Source organism: Dermacentor silvarum, chromosome 11 (assembly GCF_013339745.2).
Source record: "Dermacentor silvarum isolate Dsil-2018 chromosome 11, BIME_Dsil_1.4, whole genome shotgun sequence".
Classification (NCBI taxonomy): Eukaryota; Metazoa; Arthropoda; class Arachnida; order Ixodida; family Ixodidae; genus Dermacentor; species Dermacentor silvarum.
Window position 1 is genome coordinate 107,570,705 of NC_051164.1, and position 12,333 is coordinate 107,583,037.

General features: G+C 44.6%; 1 long non-coding RNA gene across 1 annotated transcript in view; it reads left to right on the forward strand.

Annotated features, from left to right (window-relative positions):
* Nucleotides 1-9,997: 9,997 nt before the first annotated feature.
* The window catches only part of LOC125939677 (uncharacterized), a 231,742-nt gene continuing 229,406 nt past the window's right edge, over nt 9,998-12,333 (forward strand). Inside the window, exon 1 of the long non-coding RNA XR_007464406.1 lies at nt 9,998-10,311. This is a non-coding gene — a long non-coding RNA (uncharacterized LOC125939677). The remainder of the gene's footprint in view (nt 10,312-12,333) is intronic.

The window sequence follows — 12,333 nt, forward strand, 5'->3', positions numbered from 1 at the left end:
GTGGCTAACAGGGCCATTTGTGACGGCCCTTTGTGCTAGGCTAAATCGAATTTAGACAATTGGCAAGCGAAGAGGCGCGCGTAGTATGCCTTCCGGCTAGTCCTAATTTCATGCCCCTATTAGCTCTCGGTGCCCTGTCGACAAAGTGCACATTTACGCAGATCAAGTGGCATTAAGATTAATTAACGATGAGAGAATAGAAACAGATAACACTTTTGAAACCTCGAGAATCACATCCTTCGGAAGTGTACTTTTCTTTCTGCAGTGTGTGCTTTTAAAAACGAAAATCACTTTTATATGCAGCTTATTTTTTCTAATGAAGCTCATTCTTGCCTTGTGAAAGAACAATATATAACCACCTGCACAGTACAGATATTTAAAGGAAATATGGAACCTAAACTGGGATAATAACGAAGATACTCAAATTAATCTAAGGACTGGGAAACGAGCAATGGAGTGGAAGTTATAAAGGCGCATTGCGGAAGCATGTAAAAACAGCAATTTCAGTTACAGATTAAACGAAAGTAGATGACGATGCTCTAAGTGAACCCCCTTTCCTTTTCCATCCACTCCTTCTCACTCCTATTGATGTACTTATAGGGGTGATGATTACGGTAGAACAATAAGCACGACGTATATACTCTAATGATGCATTAACATATACACTTTCGTATAATGGATGCTATTAGCGGCCAGCTTAGAAAATCGGCATGCGTAGGACGGGTTGTAGTAAGTGTTAGCGAGAGAGTCTTTATTATGACCCCGTTTTTATTTTTATTTGTATTTTCACGGTGTCACTAAACTTGGAACTTCTTTCTTTCTAATGAAGCCCCTTCTTTACAACTATAAGACTCTGCAATAAACACAAATATAATTTGGTCAACCGTAATATTTGTACTAAAATGTGGGAAAACGATTGCTGAATTAGATGTTGATGTGGAACATAACACTAATTTGAACATGCGACTGCTGTAAAGCTTGCGCGAAACAAAGTAAGGGCCTGATACAAACCGTAAGTTAACCAATGAATTTGTCCTAGTTTCCGTAGAATGTGCCCTCAATACATGGGGGCGTAAAAGAAGAACCATTTCCAGCAGTCGCTAGAATATGACTTTCTTTTCTGTCATGGAAATCGGTTCACTGGATGCCTAATTAGATAAATTCTTCCTTTCGCATGCATTTGAATGCGGAAATCAAAGTTGGCTACGTGCTGATGCTTACTCTTGAGTAATCTTAGATGTGCTGATATTTCCAAATTTCTAATCTTAGCGTGCCTGTTTTTTTTTTTTTTTTTTGAACATCCAGCTTGCCAGGGTGCTCTCAACATTAAGAAAAACAAATAATATTCACTTTGACAAATGACTTTATGATGATATTAGTCTTCTTTATATAATCTTCTTGCTGCTAGCTTAGAATAGCCTCACTTCTCTTTTGGATCCCCTTCTAGTTAGGGGATTCCCTTAGTTACAAAAAGACGCACTGTCTATTCACTTTGACAAATGACTTTATGATGATATTAGTCTTCTATATATAATCTTGCTGCTGCGAGCTTAGAATAGCCTAACTTTTTTGGATCCCCTACTATTTAGTGGATTCCCTTAGTTGTTACAAAAGACGCTGTGATCTCACCAATAGGCCCCTGAAAGTTCACGGTACGGGCGCAAGACCCCAGAGAATGTATCTATTCAAGGGCGCCCGCTTGAAATCCTCGTTGGCCGTGTTCAATTCTAAGTAGGTGCTCCGCGTGGTTGGTACAGGCTGAAAACTAATTTAAACCATCGGTCCTTCCTTCCTTGGCCGGACACACCGGCTAATCAACCTCGATTTGCATCTCGGAGAAAATTGTTTGCGCCCCCTGAAGTATTCACGCGCAGAGTCGAACACCGGCTTTGTAATGGTAATGCGCGCTTAATTAATGAACTGCGCGACCGAATTATTCGGCTCAGCGAACACGACAGGCCGTGATTAATGGCCAATCCAAGCCATGTTATCCACACGTGCGAGCCGTGCACGAAAGGGCCTCTCCATCCTGATTCGGCGCCGGGAGAGCATCCATTCGGTTTGCACAGTTGGATCGTCCTTGGTACTTGAGAATGTCCCGACCGCCATCGAGTCACGTGCAAATATTACCGCGGCAGGAAAAGGAAAAAATAACGCACCACAAATCGCTCCGCTACTGTTAGACTGATGAAGTGTACGCAAATTCTCCTTAATTTGCTAAAGCGGGCTTCGCTGCATTGCGCGCGCACTCGTGGTGGCCTACTTTAGCATTCTCCGAGCTCAATTTTGCCGTGCGTTTGCAGTGAAAAGTCTCATAACTAAATGTTCAACATTCACCTCTTATGAATCGCTATGGCGTTCTTGCGGCTGAGCACGAGGTCGAGGGTTGGACTACGGGCGTCGGCTGCATTTAGATGCGGGGAAGGTGGATGCAAAAACAGTAGTTTAATTGGATTCACATGCAAGTTAAAGATACATTCGTGGTCAAAATTAATTGAGAGCCTTCACGCAGTGACTGCATGCCTAATAACTCGCTGGGAAGTTTCGCCCTCCCCCGCCTTTAAAAATACAAAAAAAAAAAAAAAATACAAGCATTCAAGACTTGTTTTTTTTTTTTCCCAGGTTATCATTTCCAGTGCCAGCGCTACTTCTAGCAACTAGATCGGCATTTCGTGTCGGCCGTCACAAGACTTTGTCGTTTTCCTTATTCCAGACTATGGCACTGTCAAAAGTGTTTGCAATTACCCTAGTTTGTACTACATGGTAGGAAGCCTAGCAACGCGCGCGACATGAAAGCGAGACAGACACTGCAACATTCCTGGTCACTGGCATATGTTGCTAACAAGTATGGATTGCAAGCGGCTTGTTACCTGCAAGACTTAACGAACGCCTCTGTAACGAAATGACCTGTACAATGAAGGAATAATTCTGTCCCGGTTCTATTGTGAGGTGTGCAGCGCATGTCTTTTACAACGAAATGACCTGCATAATAAATAATTTCGGAAGCCCCCAAGCAATTTGTTATAAACGCGTTCGACTGTACTCTTTTCCGTGACGTTATAAAACTGGTGACTCGACAAGCACAAACGCAAACTATTGTGAAAACAAGTTATTTAACATTTGCTAATTAGCTCACTATGCCATGCGCAAACATAAGTGGTGGTTTCTGAAGTGGGCTGCTGTTACAGAAACTAAGGTTTGCGTGAAAACTTGGTGCGCGTTGGTTGGCACACCTCAGATATGCTATAACAGCGGAAGCTGAGGCGAAAAAAAAAAAAAAGAAAACCTTCGTCGAGTGAAGCACCACAGCACATACTCGCCTGCGCCTGTCGCCTTTTCTCGACACGACATTTTTCACCCAAAGCGGTCGCTGCAGTGCTAATATATTAGATCTACAAGTATTCCTTCTTGTCTTTTTTTTATTCTTAGTGTTTTTCGGCGAAAGCACCCTCCCTGTCGTGGCGAAGTTATGATCTTCCGGCCAGGGCTATGCGTGGCAGTTCATTTATTCTCTCTCGCCTCTGCTGCAGCGAAGACGGCATCACCCGAACCTGACGGAGTGAAACGCGTGTTCGTTTCTTATACTCCGCGCACGAAATTAGCTGTCAAGCTGAAGGTCGCAAAGCTTCGTCATTTAGAATTTATTCGTTTATTTATTCATTTAGCTCACCGTTACCTTAACCATTAAGAGATACACTAGCAAGATCCTTCAGACGTGCGACTTATTACATCACAGCTGCCAACTGCGCCTGCAGAAAGACATGTCTTACACTTTGAAATTGGTAAACGAGTTACGTTTACTACACATTGTCGAGTGCTCTTGCTTCTACAGAAAAACGTGTCCACTCGTACATGATATCCTAACGTATTGTAGTGCCCTACGCGTGTCTATCCGGAAATTCAAAATTCTTATGGACGCTGTGTTTATTTAGTTCATTAACTGAGCACCAACGGGAACTGTGGCTAAGGTCGTGCCAGGACAAGATAAATAAAATATTTTTCAACGAATTATATCTCAGGGTCTTCTTTCTGGTAAGTGGATCTCATTCCTTCCTGTCAATCATCCACTTCTTCAACGTTCATATGTTTTTTTTAATATAGCCCTGCATCTCGCCTTAGGTGATATTATACAGAAATATAAGCAAGACAGAATTTCACAGGTTGATGGAGGCTTGAAGTAATTAACAGTGATCGAACAAGGAATCCCTCAGGCTAGAGCCAACGTTTCGACAAGGCGGCTTGTTTTCATGAGGGCCCGATGAAGATAAGTTGGTTTGATGCCACGTTGGCTCCAGCCTGAGAAAATGTTTGTTCGAACTCTGATGGTCATATAGAAAGCGATCTAGAAAGAAAGAAAAAGTCATAAAGGCACCACGCGCTCTGGGATCACAGCCTCCGTCTAGATACTCAACCCTCCATCTTCCTTTCTCATTCTTAACCATAGTGCATGCTTTGTGGGAAAAAAACGTTTCCTATATGTGATAATTGAAAGTGTTTATGAGACCTTAACTTCAGGAACAGCGTAATTGGATGCACCTGCTGTTTTATCTAAGGACAAAAGAAGAGTACTGTAGCGAGGAGTTATGTCAGACTGTTATGAGCAAAGTGATCTTAGGTCGACCTTTCAACGACAGTTCGTATCAAAATGGGCGTTATCTTAGGCAAAATAGATCGCAAGCATCTTCGCCAGCTATTATTCTGCAAAGAGATACAAAAAAAATTATGGACCCCGTACAGCGCGCCGTGCTTCACTATCGGGAATGCTCTGTGGTGCTTCCACTGCTTGGCAGTTGAAGTAAAGAAAAATTGGGGCAATGGCCTGGCTCGCTGAATGACAAATGGCACTTCCGTGCCTATGTACACGCGCTAGGGTCGGCGCGCACGTATGTACTCACGCTCACAATACCCAGCCCTTTTGTTTCCCTTGTGTTTAGCGTACTTAAGTAGCTTTTTCCTTGCCATGCTTTCCTGCGAACAATCAGCGCAGTGAATGTGTTTCCCTTTGATCATTTCGCCTTGGAGTCATTTAATATTTCTTCCTGCAGCAAACTGAACTTTCACGAGCAACAACAGTTCGTGCATACTCGTGGCAACCTATAAATAATTCGCGAAGCTATTCGACAAATGCCGGTTGCGTCTGAAACGGCTCTGGAAGCGATTTAATATCGCGGACATGTGAACAGTAGTACACAATCGGTTCCAGACATCTGGAGCGGAAAGGCCGGCCGATGAAAGGCGGAACTGCGTCAGGCGGGCTTACTCTCCAATATATAAAGACGGGGTCAGCGCCGTACGGTGACCGATGGCGCGACGGCTACTCGCAGGGACTGACGCGCTTGAAACGCGGACGATGACCCCCCGGTCAGAGAGACAAAGATAGCCGCCGTGAAGAATCTAATCGTCTCATTTCCGGCCGCCTGCATGGAAAGCCCATCATCTCCTCCATCGGGCCAAAACAACTACGCCCGGCTCGCCGATAACGGCCGCGAGTCAAGCCAGAGGCGAAGCGGAAGCCGAAGCCGAAACCCGTACGTTTCGTTCGCAATAGTTCGCCTAGCCTCGGGCTATGGCCCGCGGAAGGCACAATAAAGCAACAGAACGAAAGTTCTAAGAGCGCAAGACGCAAGCAGAAACCTTCGACGATAACGGCCGAGTCAAGCCAGCCGAAGCTAAAGCGCAAGCCTAAGACGAATCCCGTCTCGTTCTGCATACTTTGCAGCCGCCTCGAGCACTTCCAGCAAAAGCTAAGTGAAGCAAAGTGCGTGAAATGTAAAAAAAAAAAAAAATGGTTGATCAAAAGAACAGTAAGATCGTCGTGAAGGAGAGGGGGGGGGGGGGGGGGGGGGTTGCAGGTTATTGCGTTGCCAGGGAGACTGCCCGAGGATTTTCGAAGGACTTACACGGCACTTATCTTTCACGCCTTGCCGCTTTTACGTGCCTGACGAAGCGGACGCCGGTTTGTTTTCGCCGAACGCGTGTTCTCACGGTCGGTTGCGCCTGTTTCTTCAATAAAGACAACGAAGAAGCACGTCGCGGACAACTGTTACCTTCTCTGCACAGAGGCTTCATTTATCGGCAACCCTAACGCGGGTTCTGATCGTTATAATGGATACGTTCACTGTAACTTCGATAGTGAACAAAGATGAGTGTGCCGTACCTCGTTACGCTGCTCTGACGTTACATCGCTGTGTTCCAACAGCGTCTCTTTCATTCATGTTAATGGCACTCGCCCTGTTAAGCATTTGAGAAAAGTAAACCAGCGTATAAGAAGTCCCTGGCTCCGTGTTAGAATACTCGTTTACGTAAGTGTTCATCGGACCCCTTTCTTTATTCTATTTAAAAATTCGCTTCAGTAACTCCTGGCGGAGGTATTGTGCCCCGTTGACCCGCATTGATGTCAAGTATAGTTTAGGTTCCCTATGGCGTGGTGAGTGTGAGTCATTGACGCGATCTGAAAGGCGTCGCTCAATAGTATCAAAGTAGAAGCAGGAAACCATTATTATGAGAGTGTTCACATCAAGAGACGGTGGACAACTGAAGGCCCCCGTATTTTCTGCAGGAAGTGTTCAGCTTTTGAGCGTAACAGTATTTCTTTTTTATCCGTACTTCAGTAAGAGTATTTCTTTGGCACTTCCTGTACGCGTATAATAAGCATATTTCTTCCTACTGCTATCGCGGAAACGTGAAAAGAATAGCAACGCACCATGGACGTTCGAGCACGAAAGGAAGGCTCATAGGCCGATGCAATGCGTCTTTGACTTAATCCTAAAATGTGCGATTTGTTGGCGTCGACTTTGTTCACAGAACCGTGGGAAGCCGTGCTGTCCAGCTTGAACCTGCGTGACCAGCATGAGCTGGCGTGGAGATCCCGACAGGCAGTAGAGTCTGTACCCTGGACTGAACTGGCGCGTATCTGAGGCAATAAAAAGCAGAAGTCTTTGATCTTCGCATTGTTTTATTTCTGTCAATAAGCGTTCTATCCTCCTTCACCGAAAGCATATCAAGCATGCCTTTTCATTCATTTTCTTCCGTCTCCGCAAAGTCCCTTATTGATGTGTGCAAAGGTGTTTGAGCAAAACAGTGTTGTGTGAGCTGCTTGGCTCGAGAACTTAGTTGTTGCCCATATTTTAAATAAATAAATAAATAAATAAATAAATAAATAAATAAATAAATAAATAAATAAATAAATAAATAAATAAATAAATAAATAAATAAATAAATAAAGTTAGGACCTAGAGTGTTCGAGCAAAAGCGCACATGATTTATTTTCTGTCAGAACCGTTGTTACAATGCTGAGTAGTGCAAAGAAACTAACTTGCATCAAAAATACAATAAATGGTCAAGCATTAAACATTTCAAAATTCGTTTGTGCTTTCTGAGAGACTCACTACTGAAAAAAAATACCATTTTTTATATATATATATAGATGCCAGGCAGCGCTTGTCCTGTTTTGGATAAGTGTGTGCTGGTGAAGGCTGCTTCCGGATACATAACCACCACCATTGCTCATTGCCTATGGCATTGCGCCACTGAGCCCGAGGTCGCGGGTTCGAATCCAGTCACAGGGGCCGCAATTTCATAGGAACGGAATGCACAAACGCTGGTGTACCGCGCTTTGGGTGCACTTTAGGGAACCACAGCTGGTGGTAAAAATTCAACCGGAGTCACCCGCTATGGCGTGCCTCATAACCTATTGCGCAGTTTTGGCACGTCAAAGTCCACAATTTAATTTATTTTCTGAGGCGACGATTCAGTGCTGCATCACAGCTACACTGGCACAACAGTTATCGTATAACCACTGTAAGCGATCAAGCCTGTGCTGAGAATTTTGGCTGGAGACGGGGTGGCAAGTTAACTTCGCTACAAGTAGGTCATAACTTATCGGGTAGAATACAGTGCGGTGCTTTTTACTGTTCTGTATGATCATGTCAGCTGATATATTGGCACAGCGTTTCGTTAACCCCGTAAGCCCAGTGCTCTACATCAAGGAGAATCAAAACAACTTGGTCACCCATATTTCTGGTCATGAACAGTACATTCGGGAAGAAAAACAATGACTTTCTGTTCGAGTAGAAGCCTAATTACATTAGCTAATAATTAATTATTAATTTGCTTGCTGAACAATCCATCATTTTAAAAAGTACGCAGATCCAAAGCACATGTCGGCATCAAACAATCGAAGTGGTTAATTAACTGCTTTGTAACTAACCGCGATGCGTACGGTTTTGTTTACTTTCATACTGTGAAACGTGTAATCTCTTGGAATGTTTACGTTTGTCCACCACATGGGTCACAACTTTGTGTCGTGCAAATTTTTATGTTTACGCGCCGCATCGCTCATGAGCTACGCCGAAATGCCAACTCCAAATCAGGTGGATGCACAGCGTGCGACGTATCCGGGGTGACGCCACTAGAAGGGTCAAAGCGCTAGGAGACACGGACAAGAACGACACAACAGGACGAGTGCTATCTGTGATGTATCTGATGTGTCCAACCCCCTTTGATGTACCTAACCAACTAGCCCAAAAAGAAGCCATACTTTTAGACGTGACATGGCCGAAGGCCATGCAAGATGTTAATTTTAGAATGCCGACATCACAAGCCACGACGAGGTCACTGCTGCAGCTTTTAACGACAGCAGACTAGGACAGGCGGCTGTATCCTGAACTGATGTTTATAGTGCTACAAGTGCTACTGTGTTGTGCGCTGTTCGTATGGTGTGACAGTGACCGACTGTGATTGTGTATCTGTGCTCCCTTTATTTTATTTCTCTCTCTCTCTTTCCCAATTTCCCTGTCACTTTACCACCGCCTCCCCTCTCTCCCCAGCGTAGGGTAGCAAACCGGATCTTCCCCTCTGGTTAACCTCCTTGCCTTTCCCCTTTCGTCTCTCTCTCTCTCTTTGTCGAGGGAAGAGAGGGGACGACAGGTGCATGCAGAGAAAAGCACGGCACCTATCAAGCAACATTTCGGGATTCTGTATAGCTCTTGCGGCACAGTAAGGCACACCCATTCTGAAGGATTGGCCAAGAACGGGCACACCCCCAGTGGCACGTATATGGAGTGTCTAAACCAAAAAAAAAAAAGTAAATCAAGGAATCTGTCAAATATAAATCCCCATTCTATAAACATATCGGTGTGCTTAAGAAATGCCTGCGAGCGGACATTATATGTGCCGGTTTTATATAACGTTATTTTTCTATTAATTTTTTTTGTTACCCAGGACAGATGTGTGCGTACTTGATCAAACTACAAAGGTTATATATATATATATATATATATGCTAGGTGCTAGCAGGCATATAGCCTCGCCAAACCCGGGAAAGCAGGCAAAAGATAAAAAACTTCGTTTTAGAAAGCACTCCAGCCTGAATACTTTTTTTTTTTGCTTATGAGGAAAATTAGCGCAGCATAAGCACAATGCAGAGAGGGAGGGAAGACAAAAGAAATCGCTTTGTCTTTGTCCTCCCTTTCTGGGTGCGTTGTCTTTTTGTTGCGCCAATTTTCCTCATCAGCAAAATTCAAGACCAACTAGCCCAACAAATAATTATTATTTAACTTAAACACTAGTGCAAGCGATGCATGAAGTTTGCTTAAAATTTTGAGGCATCAAACACAGCGTGCAGGGTTAAAAGATTACCACGCATAGCCATTTATCCATTGCGGCGGATACGACCAACTTCAAATCGCACGGAAAAACATGTCCCGAGCTTGCGTGCATCGTCTTATCCAGGTGCATGTCAGCCTTCTATTTTTCTGTGAGCGGGATCGCAAGGACCGTGACTCGGAAATCAGTATCACTGGTTCGTAGCCGCTGCTTGCCAGCAGCAAAACGCGCATGCCTACGTATGCATGAGTCAGCACACACGACTTGTCGCACGCAGACTTACGGTCGTTTCTGCCAAGTCATCTCAAGCTCGACAGCTGTACGCAGCTATCACCGGACGTCGCGCATGTAGTTCAGAGCCGACTAGATGGCCCAGACAGGATGGTATCGGTGCTTGGGTACCTTGTGTGCGCAGCTCGTCACATTTAAAGCATCGCACAAGCTACTGCATTATTTGTGCGCGAGGTTTTGTTTGCCTGCGAGCTGGCAGCAGGTTGCCGTGAACACTTTTCCTGAGTCGTTCTCGTTAACGAGGCTCTCTCAATGATAAATACCCAATCAGAGGAAGCCAGCGTGGATCTAATTGCGTGATACTGTGAGCGCCGGGTCGTCTTCGTGTGCCGCCATTATCGAAATTCAAGCTGAAACGGTGGACTATACGCACGTGTACTGGAGACCGTGGTTCTCGGCGACAGCGCTGCCAAAGGTAAGGAAATGTTCAGTACACTGACATTCAACGATTTGATGCGTGTGCAGCAAAGTCTTCTCTTTCAGAAAACTTTAGGTGGACCGAAAGCTTTAGTTTACGGGGCATACGGGGCACATGCGTCAGTGGCAGTGAGTTGCCTTGTATCGTAGTTCATCGAAAAAATAAAACATTACTGCAGAAACTCCCTAGGGGGACTTGTCAATTAGTGCATCAGCGTTACTCCCAATCGCTCATCTTTCACTCGTCAAACGTATGATTGACTAAGTGGCCGAGTTATGCACGCCACGGCTCAGTGTGTCGAGCGTGACGCAATGTGATGCAAGTATTATAATGACCTGTCGCGCTTACCTAATTGGTGAACCTAATTAGTCGGAATTATTCTCATGGGTGCCATTAATATAATCGTAATTAACCTGAAGTGGGAATAAATAACGTAATGTGAATTAGTCTTCATTACCTATATTAATGTTAGTAAATCAAAATTAGGCTTACCCTTAATTAACACTAATTAATCTTGATTTGGCTAAATTAGCTTACCCTTAATTACTCTTGATATGGCTAATATGTTTAACGTAAGCTTTAATTAGCCTCCCTATTCTCAATTAGCCTCACCCAATTAGTCATCAGTACGCATAAGTTATTTCATCACAAGTTATATCCGTTAGGCTTTTATGTCCATCCGGTTAGTAATAGATAAAGGAGCTGCAGAAATAAAGCCGTCGCAGACAGCTTGACCAAGCCACCGCCACCCCCCCCCCCCCCCCCCCCCCCCGTTTTTTTTTTTTTTTTCCAGCAGCAGATGCAGCATGAGCAGTGGATGCACATACGGCATTTAGTACAAAAAAACTCGTGTAAGACTACGAACTCTAGTATAGTCCACAGCAGATAGTGTAGACGCGGACAAATGCCGCAACGAGCCTAATACTGGAAACAAAGTGATAATGAACTGATGCTCAAGTGTCACAATATGCGTAACAGTACAGTGCTACTGTACAACATAATGGTTACCTCCACGCACATGTTGAATACCTCTTGCGAATTTTGGGGCACCGGTAAACTGATCAAAGTGAGCCATTCGATATCTATTTAGAAGCGATGAAAGCGTGTGCTGTAAACGTTGTTTACCGTTGATTAAACGAGCGTGGATTCTTCCCACGATTCACCCGATCTAGTTGAATCATATTTTTTTCGTAATTACCGGTAAGTACACTAGTTATAATGTAAACATGAAATTATGCTCTATTTTGGCCTCATACTTCACCGTAACCGCCCCCCCCCCCCCCCCCCCGCCTCCCTTCTTCTCAATAGATTCTGCTTTTATTCTTTTATCTATGCATTATACGGGTACAGGTGTGTTTAAACGCAGTTTTCTTTTCAACCATGTATGTTGTAAGACCGCTTTGTAGCGCCAATTTTGTTGCCTGCCCTTTCTGTCGTAATCTTCTGTGCATACTAACCTAAAGGAAAGAAACAGTACAGGTACTAAAGGTACTAATGACATATGCGGGTGGTGATTTCAGAGCGCTCTGGCATACCACGAAGGTGGTGCGAAACAGCCCTAAAGCTATATTACGCTAACAACCAGGTATGGAAGAAATGATAGCGCTTCTGTATCATCAGCGGAGTCCGCTTATAGTAGCAGTAACGCTTAGTTGCTCTTCTACAGGAGCATTGGAGCACTGATACATGAAAACGACCACCGGAATATACCGTAATTTTAATCGTTGCAATACCGCGTTCCCCGCTCAAGCGGTTACGTAACTTCTTCAAACGCCTTTGACGGGAGAAAGATCGTCGCGACTGAATTGAAGATAACGTGAGCCCGTAAAAATGGCGCGCCTTCGGACGTGGTGGGCAAGCTGATTAAACCAGGCGCGCCTTTAGATAGCGTCGCTAGCCGAAGCGCACGGAATCGAGCAGATCGTTGCGTAGGCGACACTGATTGCAGCCAAGCCCACGAGCGTTCAGAGCCACCGGGCGCGGTTGCGACACGAACTAAGATTGCGAGACTCGCCTTGC